Here is a 13,015-nt window from a genome sequence, read left to right on the forward strand (position 1 = left end):
GATTGACACTCATGTTGAATATCTACTTTTTAAAGCCTCAATGTGACCAAAATTGCCATTTTTACAGACTTTTTCTCCTACTCAGAAGCATCTATTTCGACCAATTTCAGGCATTAAAATTACTCTAAACACACTTATTTTAGTTACAATTCTGACCATCTGGAGAAAGTTCGACAGGTCACGGGACACTGTTTTTCATCGGAAAATTGATTTTTTTGCCTTTGGAAAATGTATTCAAAATGTCATTTGGATTGAGCCTCATGTTGAATAACTACTTTTTAAAGCCCCAATTTGACCAAAATTGCCATTTTTACAGACTTTTTCTCCTACTCAGAAGCTTCTATTTCGACCAATTTCAAGCATTAAATGACTCTAAACACACTTATTTTAGTTCCAAAAGTGATAATTCACATGCAATAGTCATTTACATTAAAAAAAATTAACATAAAAAAATTACAATTTCTGACCATCTGGAGAAAGTTCGACAGGTCACGGGACACTGTTTTTCATCAGAAAATGGATTTTTTGGACTGTAGAAAAATGTATTCAAAATGTCATTTGGATTGTGTCTCATGTTGAATAACTACTTTTTAAAGCCCCAATTTGACCAAAATTGCCATTTTTACAGACTTTTTCTCCTACTCAAAAGCTTCTATTTCGACCAATTTCAGGCATTTAAATGACTCTAAACACACTTATTTTAGTTCCAAAAGTGATAATTAACATGCAATAGTCATTTACAATTAAAAAATTAAACATAAAAAATTGACAATTTCTGACCATCTGGAGAAAGTTCGACAGGTCACCGTTTTTCATCAGAAAATGGATTTTTTTGGACTGTAGAAAAATGTATACAAAATGTCATTTGGATTGAGACTCATGTTGAATTACTACTTTTTAAAGCCTCAATGTGACCAAAATTGCCATTTTTACAGACTTTTTCTCCTACTCAGAAGCATCTATTTCGACCAATTTCAGGCATTAAAATTACTCTAAACACTCTTATTTTAGTTACAATTCTGACCATCTGGAGAAAGTTCGACAGGTCACGGGACACTGTTTTTCATCGGAAAATTGATTTTTTTGCCTTTGGAAAAATGTATTCAAAATGTCATTTGGATTGAGCCTCATGTTGAATAACTACTTTTTAAAGCCCCAATTTGACCAAAATTGCCATTTTTACAGACTTTTTCTCCTACTCAAAAGCTTCTATTTCGACCAATTTCAGGCATTTAAATGACTCTAAACAAACTTATTTTAGTTCCAAAAGTGATAATTAACATGCAATAGTCATTTACAGTCAAAAAATTAAACATAAAAAAATTACAATTTCTGACCATCTGGAGAAAGTTCGACAGGTCACGAGTCACTGTTTTTCATCAGAAAATGGATTTTTTGGACTGTAGAAAAATGTATTCAAAATTTCATTTGGATTGACACTCATGTTGAATATCTACTTTTTAAAGCCTCAATGTGACCAAAATTGCCATTTTTACAGACTTTTTCTCCTACTCAGAAGCATCTATTTCGACCAATTTCAGGCATTTAAATTACTCTAAACACACTTATTTTAGTTCCAAAAGTGATAATTCACATGCAATAGTCATTTACAGTGAAAAACTTACACAATAAAAAATTACCAATTCTGACCATCTGGAGAATGTTCGACAGGTCACGGGACACTATTTTTCATCAGAAAATTGATTTTTTTGACTTTAGAAAAATGTTTTCAAAATGTCATTTGGACTGTGTCTCATGTTGAATAACTACTTTTTAAAGCCTCAATGTGACCAAAATTGCCATTTTTACAGACTTTTTCTCCTACTCAGAAGCTTCTATTTCGACCAATTTCAAGCATTAAATGACTCTAAACACACTTATTTTAGTTACAATTCTGACCATCTGGAGAAAGTTCGACAGGTCACGGGACACTGTTTTTCATCGGAAAATTGATTTTTTTGCCTTTGGAAAAATGTATTCAAAATGTCATGTGGATTGAGCCTCATGTTGAATAACTACTTTTTAAAGCCCCAATTTGACCAAAATTGCCATTTTTACAGACTTTTTCTCCTACTCAAAAGCTTCTATTTCGACCAATTTCAGGCATTTAATTGACTCTAAACAAACTTATTTTAGTTCCAAAAGTGATAATTAACATGCAATAGTCATTTACAGTCAAAAAATTAAACATAAAAAAATTACAATTTGTGACCATTTGGAGAAAGTTCGACAGGTCACGAGTCACTGTTTTTCATCAGAAAATGGATTTTTTGGACTGTAGAAAAATGTATTCAAAATTTCATTTGGATTGAGACTCATATTGAATAGCTACTTTTTAAAGCCTCAATGTGACCAAAATTGCCATTTTTACAGACTTTTTCTCCTACTCAGAAGCTTCTATTTCTACAAATTTCAGGCATTAAAATGACTCTAAACACACTTATTTTAGTTACAATTCTGACCATCTGAAGAAAGTTCGACAGATCACGGGACACTATTTTTCATCAGAAAACTGATTTTTTTGACTTTAGAAAAATGTTTTCAAAATGTCATTTGGACTGTGTCTCATGTTGAATAACTACTTTTTAAAGCCTCAATGTGACCAAAATTGCCATTTTTACAGACTTTTTCTCCTACTCAGAAGCTTCTATTTCGACCAATTTCAAGCATTAAATGACTCTAAACACACTTATTTTAGTTCCAAAAGTGATAATTCACAAGCAATAGTCATTTACAGTCAAAAAATTTAACTTAAAAAAATTACAATTTCTGACCATCTGGAGAAAGTTCGACAGGTCTCGGGTCACCGTTTTTCATTAGAAAATGGATTTTTTGGACTGTAGAAAAATGTATTCAAAATGTCATTTGGATTGACACTCATGTTGAATATCTACGTTTTAAAGCCTCAATGTGACCAAAATTGCCATTTTTACAGACTTTTTCTCGAACTCAGAAGCATCTATTTCGACCAATTTCAGGCATTTAAATTACTCTAAACACACTTATTTTAGTTCCAAAAGTGATAATTCACATGCAATAGTCATTTACATTCAAAAAATTAAACATAAAAAAATTACAATTTCTGACCATCTGGAGAAAGTTCGACAGGTCACGGGACACTGTTTTTCATCAGAAAATGGATTTTTTGGACTGTAGAAAAATGTATTCAAAATGTCATTTGGATTGTGTCTCATGTTGAATAACTACTTTTTAAAGCCCCAATTTGACCAAAATTGCCATTTTTACAGACTTTTTCTCCTACTCAAAAGCTTCTATTTCGACCAATTTCAGGCATTTAAATGACTCTAAACACACTTATTTTAGTTCCAAAAGTGATAATTAACATGCAATAGTCATTTACAATCAAAAAATTAAACATACAAAATTGACAATTTCTGACCATCTGGAGAAAGTTCGACAGGTCACCGTTTTTCATCAGAAAATGGATTTTTTTGGACTGTAGAAAAATGTATACAAAATGTCATTTGGATTGAGACTCATGTTGAATTACTACTTTTTAAAGCCTTAATGTGACCAAAATTGCCATTTTTACAGACTTTTTCTCCTACTCAGAAGCATCTATTTCGACCAATTTCAGGCATTAAAATTACTCTAAACACACTTATTTTAGTTACAATTCTGACCATCTGGAGAAAGTTCGACAGGTCACGGGACACTGTTTTTCATCGGAAAATTGATTTTTTTGCCTTTGGAAAATGTATTCAAAATGTCATTTGGATTGAGCCTCATGTTGAATAACTACTTTTTAAAGCCCCAATTTGACCAAAATTGCCATTTTTACAGACTTTTTCTCCTACTCAGAAGCTTCTATTTCGACCAATTTCAAGCATTAAATGACTCTAAACACACTTATTTTAGTTCCAAAAGTGATAATTCACATGCAATAGTCATTTACAGTCAAAAAATTTAACTTAAAAAAATTACAATTTCTGACCACCTGGAGAAAGTTCGACAGGTCTCGGGTCACCGTTTTTCATCAGAAAATGGATTTTTTGGACTGTAGAAAAATGTATTCAAAATGTTATTTGGATTGACACTCATGTTGAATATTTACTTTTTAAAGCCTCAATGTGACCAAAATTGCCATTTTTACAGACTTTTTCTCCTACTCAGAAGCATCTATTTCGACCAATTTCAGGCATTAAAATTACTCTAAACACACTTATTTTAGTTCCAAAAGTGATAATTCACATGCAATAGTCATTTACATTAAAAAAATTTAACATAAAAAAATTACAATTTCTGACCATCTGGAGAAAGTTCGACAGGTCACGGGACACTGTTTTTCATCAGAAAATGGATTTTTTGGACTGTAGAAAAATGTATTCAAAATGTCATTTGGATTGTGTCTCATGTTGAATAACTACTTTTTAAAGCCCCAATTTGACCAAAATTGCCATTTTTACAGACTTTTTCTCCTACTCAAAAGCTTCTATTTCGACCAATTTCAGGCATTTAAATGACTCTAAACACACTTATTTTAGTTCCAAAAGTGATAATTAACATGCAATAGTCATTTACAATCAAAAAATTAAACATAAAAAATTGACAATTTCTGACTATCTGGAGAAAGTTCGACATGTCACCGTTTTTCATCAGAAAATGGATTTTTTTGGACTGTAGAAAAATGTATACAAAATGTCATTTGGATTGAGACTCATGTTGAATTACTACTTTTTAAAGCCTCAATGTGACCAAAATTGCCATTTTTACAGACTTTTTCTCCTACTCAGAAGCATCTATTTCGACCAATTTCAGGCATTTAAATTACTCTAAACACACTTATTGTAGTTCCAAAAGTGATAATTCACATGCAATAGTCATTTACATTCAAAAAATTAAACATAAAAAAATTACAATTTCTGACCATCTTGAGAAAGTTCGACAGGTCACGGGACACTGTTTTTCATCAGAAAATTGATTTTTTGGACTGTAGAAAAATGTATACAAAATGTCATTTGGATTGAGACTCATGTTGAATTACTACTTTTTAAAGCCTCAATGTGACCAAAACTGCCATTTTTACAGACTTTTTCTCCTACTCAAAAGCTTCTATTTCGACCAAATTCAGGCATTTAAATGACTCTAAACACACTTATTTTAGTTACAAAAGTGATAATTCACATGCAATAGTCATTTACAGTGAAAAACTTACACAATAAAAAATTACCAATTCTGACCATCTGGAGAATGTTCGACAGGTCACGGGACACTATTTTTCATCAGAAAATTGATTTTTTTGACTTTAGAAAAATGTTTTCAAAATGTCATTTGGACTGTGTCTCATGTTGAATAACTACTTTTTAAAGCCTCAATGTGACCAAAATTGCCATTTTTACAGACTTTTTCTCCTACTCAGAAGCTTCTATTTCGACCAATTTCAAGCATTAAATGACTCTAAACACACTTATTTTAGTTACAATTCTGACCGTCTGGAGAAAGTTCGACAGGTCACGGGACACTGTTTTTCATCGGAAAATTGATTTTTTTGCCTTTGGAAAAATGTATTCAAAATGTCATGTGGATTGAGCCTCATGTTGAATAACTACTTTTTAAAGCCCCAATTTGACCAAAATTGCCATTTTTACAGACTTTTTCTCCTACTCAAAAGCTTCTATTTCGACCAATTTCAGGCATTTAATTGACTCTAAACAAACTTATTTTAGTTCCAAAAGTGATAATTAACATGCAATAGTCATTTACAGTCAAAAAATTAAACATAAAAAAATTACAATTTGTGACCATCTGGAGAAAGTTCGACAGGTCACGAGTCACTGTTTTTCATCAGAAAATGGATTTTTTGGACTGTAGAAAAATGTATTCAAAATTTCATTTGGATTGAGACTCATATTGAATAACTACTTTTTAAAGCCTCAATGTGACCAAAATTGCCATTTTTACAGACTTTTTCTCCTACTCAGAAGCTTCTATTTCTACAAATTTCAGGCATTAAAATGACTAAACACACTTATTTTAGTTACAATTCTGACCATCTGAAGAAAGTTCGACAGATCACGGGACACTATTTTTCATCAGAAAACTGATTTTTTTGACTTTAGAAAAATGTTTTCAAAATGTCATTTGGACTGTGTCTCATGTTGAATAACTACTTTTTAAAGCCTCAATGTGACCAAAATTGCCATTTTTACAGACTTTTTCTCCTACTCAGAAGCTTCTATTTCGACCAATTTCAAGCATTAAATGACTCTAAACACACTTATTTTAGTTCCAAAAGTGATAATTCACAAGCAATAGTCATTTACAGTCAAAAAATTTTACTTAAAAAAATTACAATTTCTGACCATCTGGAGAAAGTTCGACAGGTCTCGGGTCACCGTTTTTCATTAGAAAATGGATTTTTTGGACTGTAGAAAAATGTATTCAAAATGTCATTTGGATTGACACTCATGTTGAATATCTACTTTTTAAAGCCTCAATGTGACCAAAATTGCCATTTTTACAGACTTTTTCTCGAACTCAGAAGCATCTATTTCGACCAATTTCAGGCATTTAAATTACTCTAAACACACTTATTTTAGTTCCAAAAGTGATAATTCACATGCAATAGTCATTTACATTCAAAAAATTAAACATAAAAAAATTACAATTTCTGACCATCTTGAGAAAGTTTGACAGGTCACGGGACACTGTTTTTCATCAGAAAATTGATTTTTTGGACTGTAGAAAAATGTATACAAAATGTCATTTGGATTGAGACTCATGTTGAATTACTACTTTTTAAAGCCTCAATGTGACCAAAACTGCCATTTTTACAGACTTTTTCTCCTACTCAAAAGCTTCTATTTCGACCAATTTCAGGCATTTAAATGACTCTAAACACACTTATTTTAGTTACAAAAGTGATAATTCACATGCAATAGTCATTTACAGTCAAAAACTTACACAATAAAAAATTACCAATTCTGACCATCTGGAGAATGTTCGACAGATCACGGGACACTATTTTTCATCAGAAAATTGATTTTTTTGACTTTAGAAAAATGTATTCAAAATGTCATTTGGACTGTGTCTCATGTTGAACAACTACTTTTTAAAACCTCAATGTGACCAAAATTGCCATTTTTACAGACTTTTTCTCCTACTCAGAAGCTTCTATTTCGACCAATTTCAAGCATTAAATGACTCTAAACACACTTATTTTAGTTCCAAAAGTGATAATTCACATGCAATAGTCATTTACAGTCAAAAAATTTAACTTAAAAAAATTACAATTTCTGACCATCTGGAGAAAGTTCGACAGGTCTCGGGTCACCGTTTTTCATTAGAAAATGGATTTTTTGGACTGTAGAAAAATGTATTCAAAATGTCATTTGGATTGACACTCATGTTGAATATCTACTTTTTAAAGCCTCAATGTGACCAAAATTGCCATTTTTACAGACTTTTTCTCCTACTCAGAAGCATCTATTTCGACCAATTTCAGGCATTTAAATTACTCTAAACACACTTATTTTAGTTCCAAAAGTGATAATTCACATGCAATAGTCATTTACATTCAAAAAATTAAACATAAAAAAATTACAATTTCTGACCATCTTGAGAAAGTTCGACAGGTCATGGGACACTGTTTTTCATCAGAAAATTGATTTTTTGGACTGTAGAAAAATGTATACAAAATGTCATTTGGATTGAGACTCATGTTGAATTACTACTTTTTAAAGCCTCAATGTGACCAAAACTGCCATTTTTACAGACTTTTTCTCCTACTCAAAAGCTTCTATTTCGACCAATTTCAGGCATTTAAATAACTCTAAACACACTTATTTTAGTTCCAAAAGTGATAATTAACATGCAATAGTCATTTACAATCAAAAAATTAAACATAAAAAATTGACAATTTCTGACCATCTGAAGAAAGTTCGACAGGTCACCGTTTTTCATCAGAAAATGGATTTTTTGGACTGTAGAAAAATGTATTCAAAATGTCATTTGGATTGACACTCATGTTGAATATCTACTTTTTAAAGCCCCAATGTGACCAAAATTGCCATTTTTACAGACTTTTTCTCCTACTCAGAAGCATCTATTTCGACCAATTTCAGGCATTAAAATGACTCTAAACACACTTATTTTAGTTCCAAAAGTGATAATTCACATGCAATAGTCATTAACATTAAAAAAATTAAACATAAAAAAATTACAATTTCTGACCATCTGGAGAAAGTTCGACAGGTCACGAAACACTGTTTTTCATCAGAAAATTGATTTTTTGGACTGTAGAAAAATGTATACAAAATGTCATTTGGATTGAGACTCATGTTGAATTACTACTTTTTAAAGCCTCAATGTCACCAAAACTGCCATTTTTACAGACTTTTTCTCCTACTCAAAAGCTTCTATTTCGACCAATTTCAGGCATTTAAATGACTCTAAACACACTTATTTTAGTTACAAAAGTGATAATTCACATGCAATAGTCATTTACAGTGAAAAACTTACACAATAAAAAATTACCAATTCTGACCATCTGGAGAATGTTCGACAGGTCACGGGACACTATTTTTCATCAGAAAATTGATTTTTTTGACTTTAGAAAAATGTTTTCAAAATGTCATTTGGATTGTGTCTCATGTTGAATAACTACTTTTTAAAGCCTCAATGTGACCAAAATTGCCATTTTTACAGACTTTTTCTCCTACTCAGAAGCTTCTATTTCGACCAATTTCAAGCATTAAATGTCTCTAAACACACTTATTTTAGTTACAATTCTGACCATCTGGAGAAAGTTCGACAGGTCACGGGACACTGTTTTTCATCGGAAAATTGATTTTTTTGCCTTTGGAAAAATGTATTCAAAATGTCATGTGGATTGAGCCTCATGTTGAATAACTACTTTTTAAAGCCCCAATTTGACCAAAATTGCCATTTTTACAGACTTTTTCTCCTACTCAAAAGCTTCTATTTCGACCAATTTCAGGCATTTAATTGACTCTAAACAAACTTATTTTAGTTCCAAAAGTGATAATTAACATGCAATAGTCATTTACAGTCAAAAAATTAAACATAAAAAAATTACAATTTGTGACCATCTGGAGAAAGTTCGACAGGTCACGAGTCACTGTTTTTCATCAGAAAATGGATTTTTTGGACTGTAGAAAAATGTATTCAAAATTTCATTTGGATTGAGACTCATATTGAATAACTACTTTTTAAAGCCTCAAAGTGACCAAAATTGCCATTTTTACAGACTTTTTCTCCTACTCAGAAGCTTCTATTTCTACAAATTTCAGGCATTAAAATGACTCTAAACACACTTATTTTAGTTACAATTCTGACCATCTGAAGAAAGTTCGACAGATCACGGGACACTATTTTTCATCAGAAAACTGATTTTTTTGACTTTAGAAAAATGTATTCAAAATGTCATTTGGACTGTGTCTCATGTTGAATAACTACTTTTTAAAGACTCAATGTGACCAAAATTGCCATTTTTACAGACTTTTTCTCCTACTCACAAGCTTCTATTTCGACCAATTTCAAGCATTAAATGACTCTAAACACACTTATTTTAGTTCCAAAAGTGATAATTCACAAGCAATAGTCATTTACAGTCAAAAAATTTAACTTAAAAAAATTACAATTTCTGACCATCTGGAGAAAGTTCGACAGGTCTCGGGTCACCGTTTTTCATTAGAAAATGGATTTTTTGGACTGTAGAAAAATGTATTCAAAATGTCATTTGGATTGACACTCATGTTGAATATCTACTTTTTAAAGCCTCAATGTGACCAAAATTGCCATTTTTACAGACTTTTTCTCGAACTCAGAAGCATCTATTTCGACCAATTTCAGGCATTTAAATTACTCTAAACACACTTATTTTAGTTCCAAAAGTGATAATTCACATGCAATAGTCATTTACATTCAAAAAATTAAACATAAAAAAATTACAATTTCTGACCATCTTGAGAAAGTTTGACAGGTCACGGGACACTGTTTTTCATCAGAATATTGATTTTTTTGGACTGCAGAAAAATGTATACAAAATGTCATTTGGATTGAGACTCATGTTGAATTACTACTTTTTAAAGCCTCAATGTGACCAAAACTGCCATTTTTACAGACTTTTTCTCCTACTCAAAAGCTTCTATTTCGACCAATTTCAGGCATTTAAATGACTCTAAACACACTTATTTTAGTTACAAAAGTGATAATTCACATGCAATAGTCATTTACAGTCAAAAACTTACACAATAAAAAATTACCAATTCTGACCATCTGGAGAATGTTCGACAGATCACGGGACACTATTTTTCATCAGAAAATTGATTTTTTTGACTTTAGAAAAATGTATTCAAAATGTCATTTGGACTGTGTCTCATGTTGAATAACTACTTTTTAAAGCCTCAATGTGACCAAAATTGCCATTTTTACAGACTTTTTCTCCTACTCAGAAGCTTCTATTTCGACCAATTTCAAGCATTAAATGACTCTAAACACACTTATTTTAGTTCCAAAAGTGATAATTCACAAGCAATAGTCATTTACAGTCAAAAAATTTAACTTAAAAAAATTACAATTTCTGACCATCTGGAGAAAGTTCGACAGGTCTCGGGTCACCGTTTTTCATTAGAAAATGGATTTTTTGGACTGTAGAAAAATGTATTCAAAATGTCATTTGGATTGACACTCATGTTGAATATCTACTTTTTAAAGCCTCAATGTGACCAAAATTGCCATTTTTACAGACTTTTTCTCGAACTCAGAAGCATCTATTTCGACCAATTTCAGGCATTTAAATTACTCTAAACACACTTATTTTAGTTCCAAAAGTGATAATTCACATGCAATAGTCATTTACATTCAAAAAATTAAACATAAAAAAATTACAATTTCTGACCATCTGGAGAAAGTTCGACAGGTCACGGGACACTGTTTTTCATCAGAAAATGGATTTTTTGGACTGTAGAAAAATGTATTCAAAATGTCATTTGGATTGTGTCTCATGTTGAATAACTACTTTTTAAAGCCCCAATTTGACCAAAATTGCCATTTTTACAGACTTTTTCTCCTACTCAAAAGCTTCTATTTCGACCAATTTCAGGCATTTAAATGACTCTAAACACACTTATTTTAGTTCCAAAAGTGATAATTAACATGCAATAGTCATTTACAATCAAAAAATTAAACATAAAAAATTGACAATTTCTGACCATCTGGAGAAAGTTCGACAGGTCACCGTTTTTCATCAGAAAATGGATTTTTTTGGACTGTAGAAAAATGTATACAAAATGTCATTTGGATTGAGACTCATGTTGAATTACTACTTTTTAAAGCCTTAATGTGACCAAAATTGCCATTTTTACAGACTTTTTCTCCTACTCAGAAGCATCTATTTCGACCAATTTCAGGCATTAAAATTACTCTAAACACACTTATTTTAGTTACAATTCTGACCATCTGGAGAAAGTTCGACAGGTCACGGGACACTGTTTTTCATCGGAAAATTGATTTTTTTGCCTTTGGAAAATGTATTCAAAATGTCATTTGGATTGAGCCTCATGTTGAATAACTACTTTTTAAAGCCCCAATTTGACCAAAATTGCCATTTTTACAGACTTTTTCTCCTACTCAGAAGCTTCTATTTCGACCAATTTCAAGCATTAAATGACTCTAAACACACTTGTTTTAGTTCCAAAAGTGATAATTCACATGCAATAGTCATTTACAGTCAAAAAATTTAACTTAAAAAAATTACAATTTCTGACCACCTGGAGAAAGTTCGACAGGTCTCGGGTCACCGTTTTTCATCAGAAAATGGATTTTTTGGACTGTAGAAAAATGTATTCAAAATGTTATTTGGATTGACACTCATGTTGAATATCTACTTTTTAAAGCCTCAATGTGACCAAAATTGCCATTTTTACAGACTTTTTCTCCTACTCAGAAGCATCTATTTCGACCAATTTCAGGCATTAAAATTACTCTAAACACACTTATTTTAGTTCCAAAAGTGATAATTCACATGCAATAGTCATTTACATTAAAAAAATTTAACATAAAAAAATTACAATTTCTGACCATCTGGAGAAAGTTCGACAGGTCACGGGACACTGTTTTTCATCAGAAAATGGATTTTTTGGACTGTAGAAAAATGTATTCAAAATGTCATTTGGATTGTGTCTCATGTTGAATAACTACTTTTTAAAGCCCCAATTTGACCAAAATTGCCATTTTTACAGACTTTTTCTCCTACTCAAAAGCTTCTATTTCGACCAATTTCAGGCATTTAAATGACTCTAAACACACTTATTTTAGTTCCAAAAGTGATAATTAACATGCAATAGTCATTTACAATCAAAAAATTAAACATAAAAAATTGACAATTTCTGACCATCTGGAGAAAGTTCGACATGTCACCGTTTTTCATCAGAAAATGGATTTTTTTGGACTGTAGAAAAATGTATACAAAATGTCATTTGGATTGAGACTCATGTTGAATTACTACTTTTTAAAGCCTCAATGTGACCAAAATTGCCATTTTTACAGACTTTTTCTCCTACTCAGAAGCATCTATTTCGACCAATTTCAGGCATTTAAATTACTCTAAACACACTTATTGTAGTTCCAAAAGTGATAATTCACATGCAATAGTCATTTACATTCAAAAAATTAAACATAAAAAAATTACAATTTCTGACCATCTTGAGAAAGTTCGACAGGTCACGGGACACTGTTTTTCATCAGAAAATTGATTTTTTGGACTGTAGAAAAATGTATACAAAATGTCATTTGGATTGAGACTCATGTTGAATTACTACTTTTTAAAGCCTCAATGTGACCAAAACTGCCATTTTTTCAGACTTTTTCTCCTACTCAAAAGCTTCTATTTCGACCAAATTCAGGCATTTAAATGACTCTAAACACACTTATTTTAGTTACAAAAGTGATAATTCACATGCAATAGTCATTTACAGTGAAAAACTTACACAATAAAAAATTACCAATTCTGACCATCTGGAGAATGTTCGAC

The sequence above is a fragment of the Triturus cristatus genome, chromosome 8 (genome assembly GCF_964204655.1).
Source record: "Triturus cristatus chromosome 8, aTriCri1.1, whole genome shotgun sequence".
Lineage (NCBI taxonomy): Eukaryota > Metazoa > Chordata > Amphibia > Caudata > Salamandridae > Triturus > Triturus cristatus.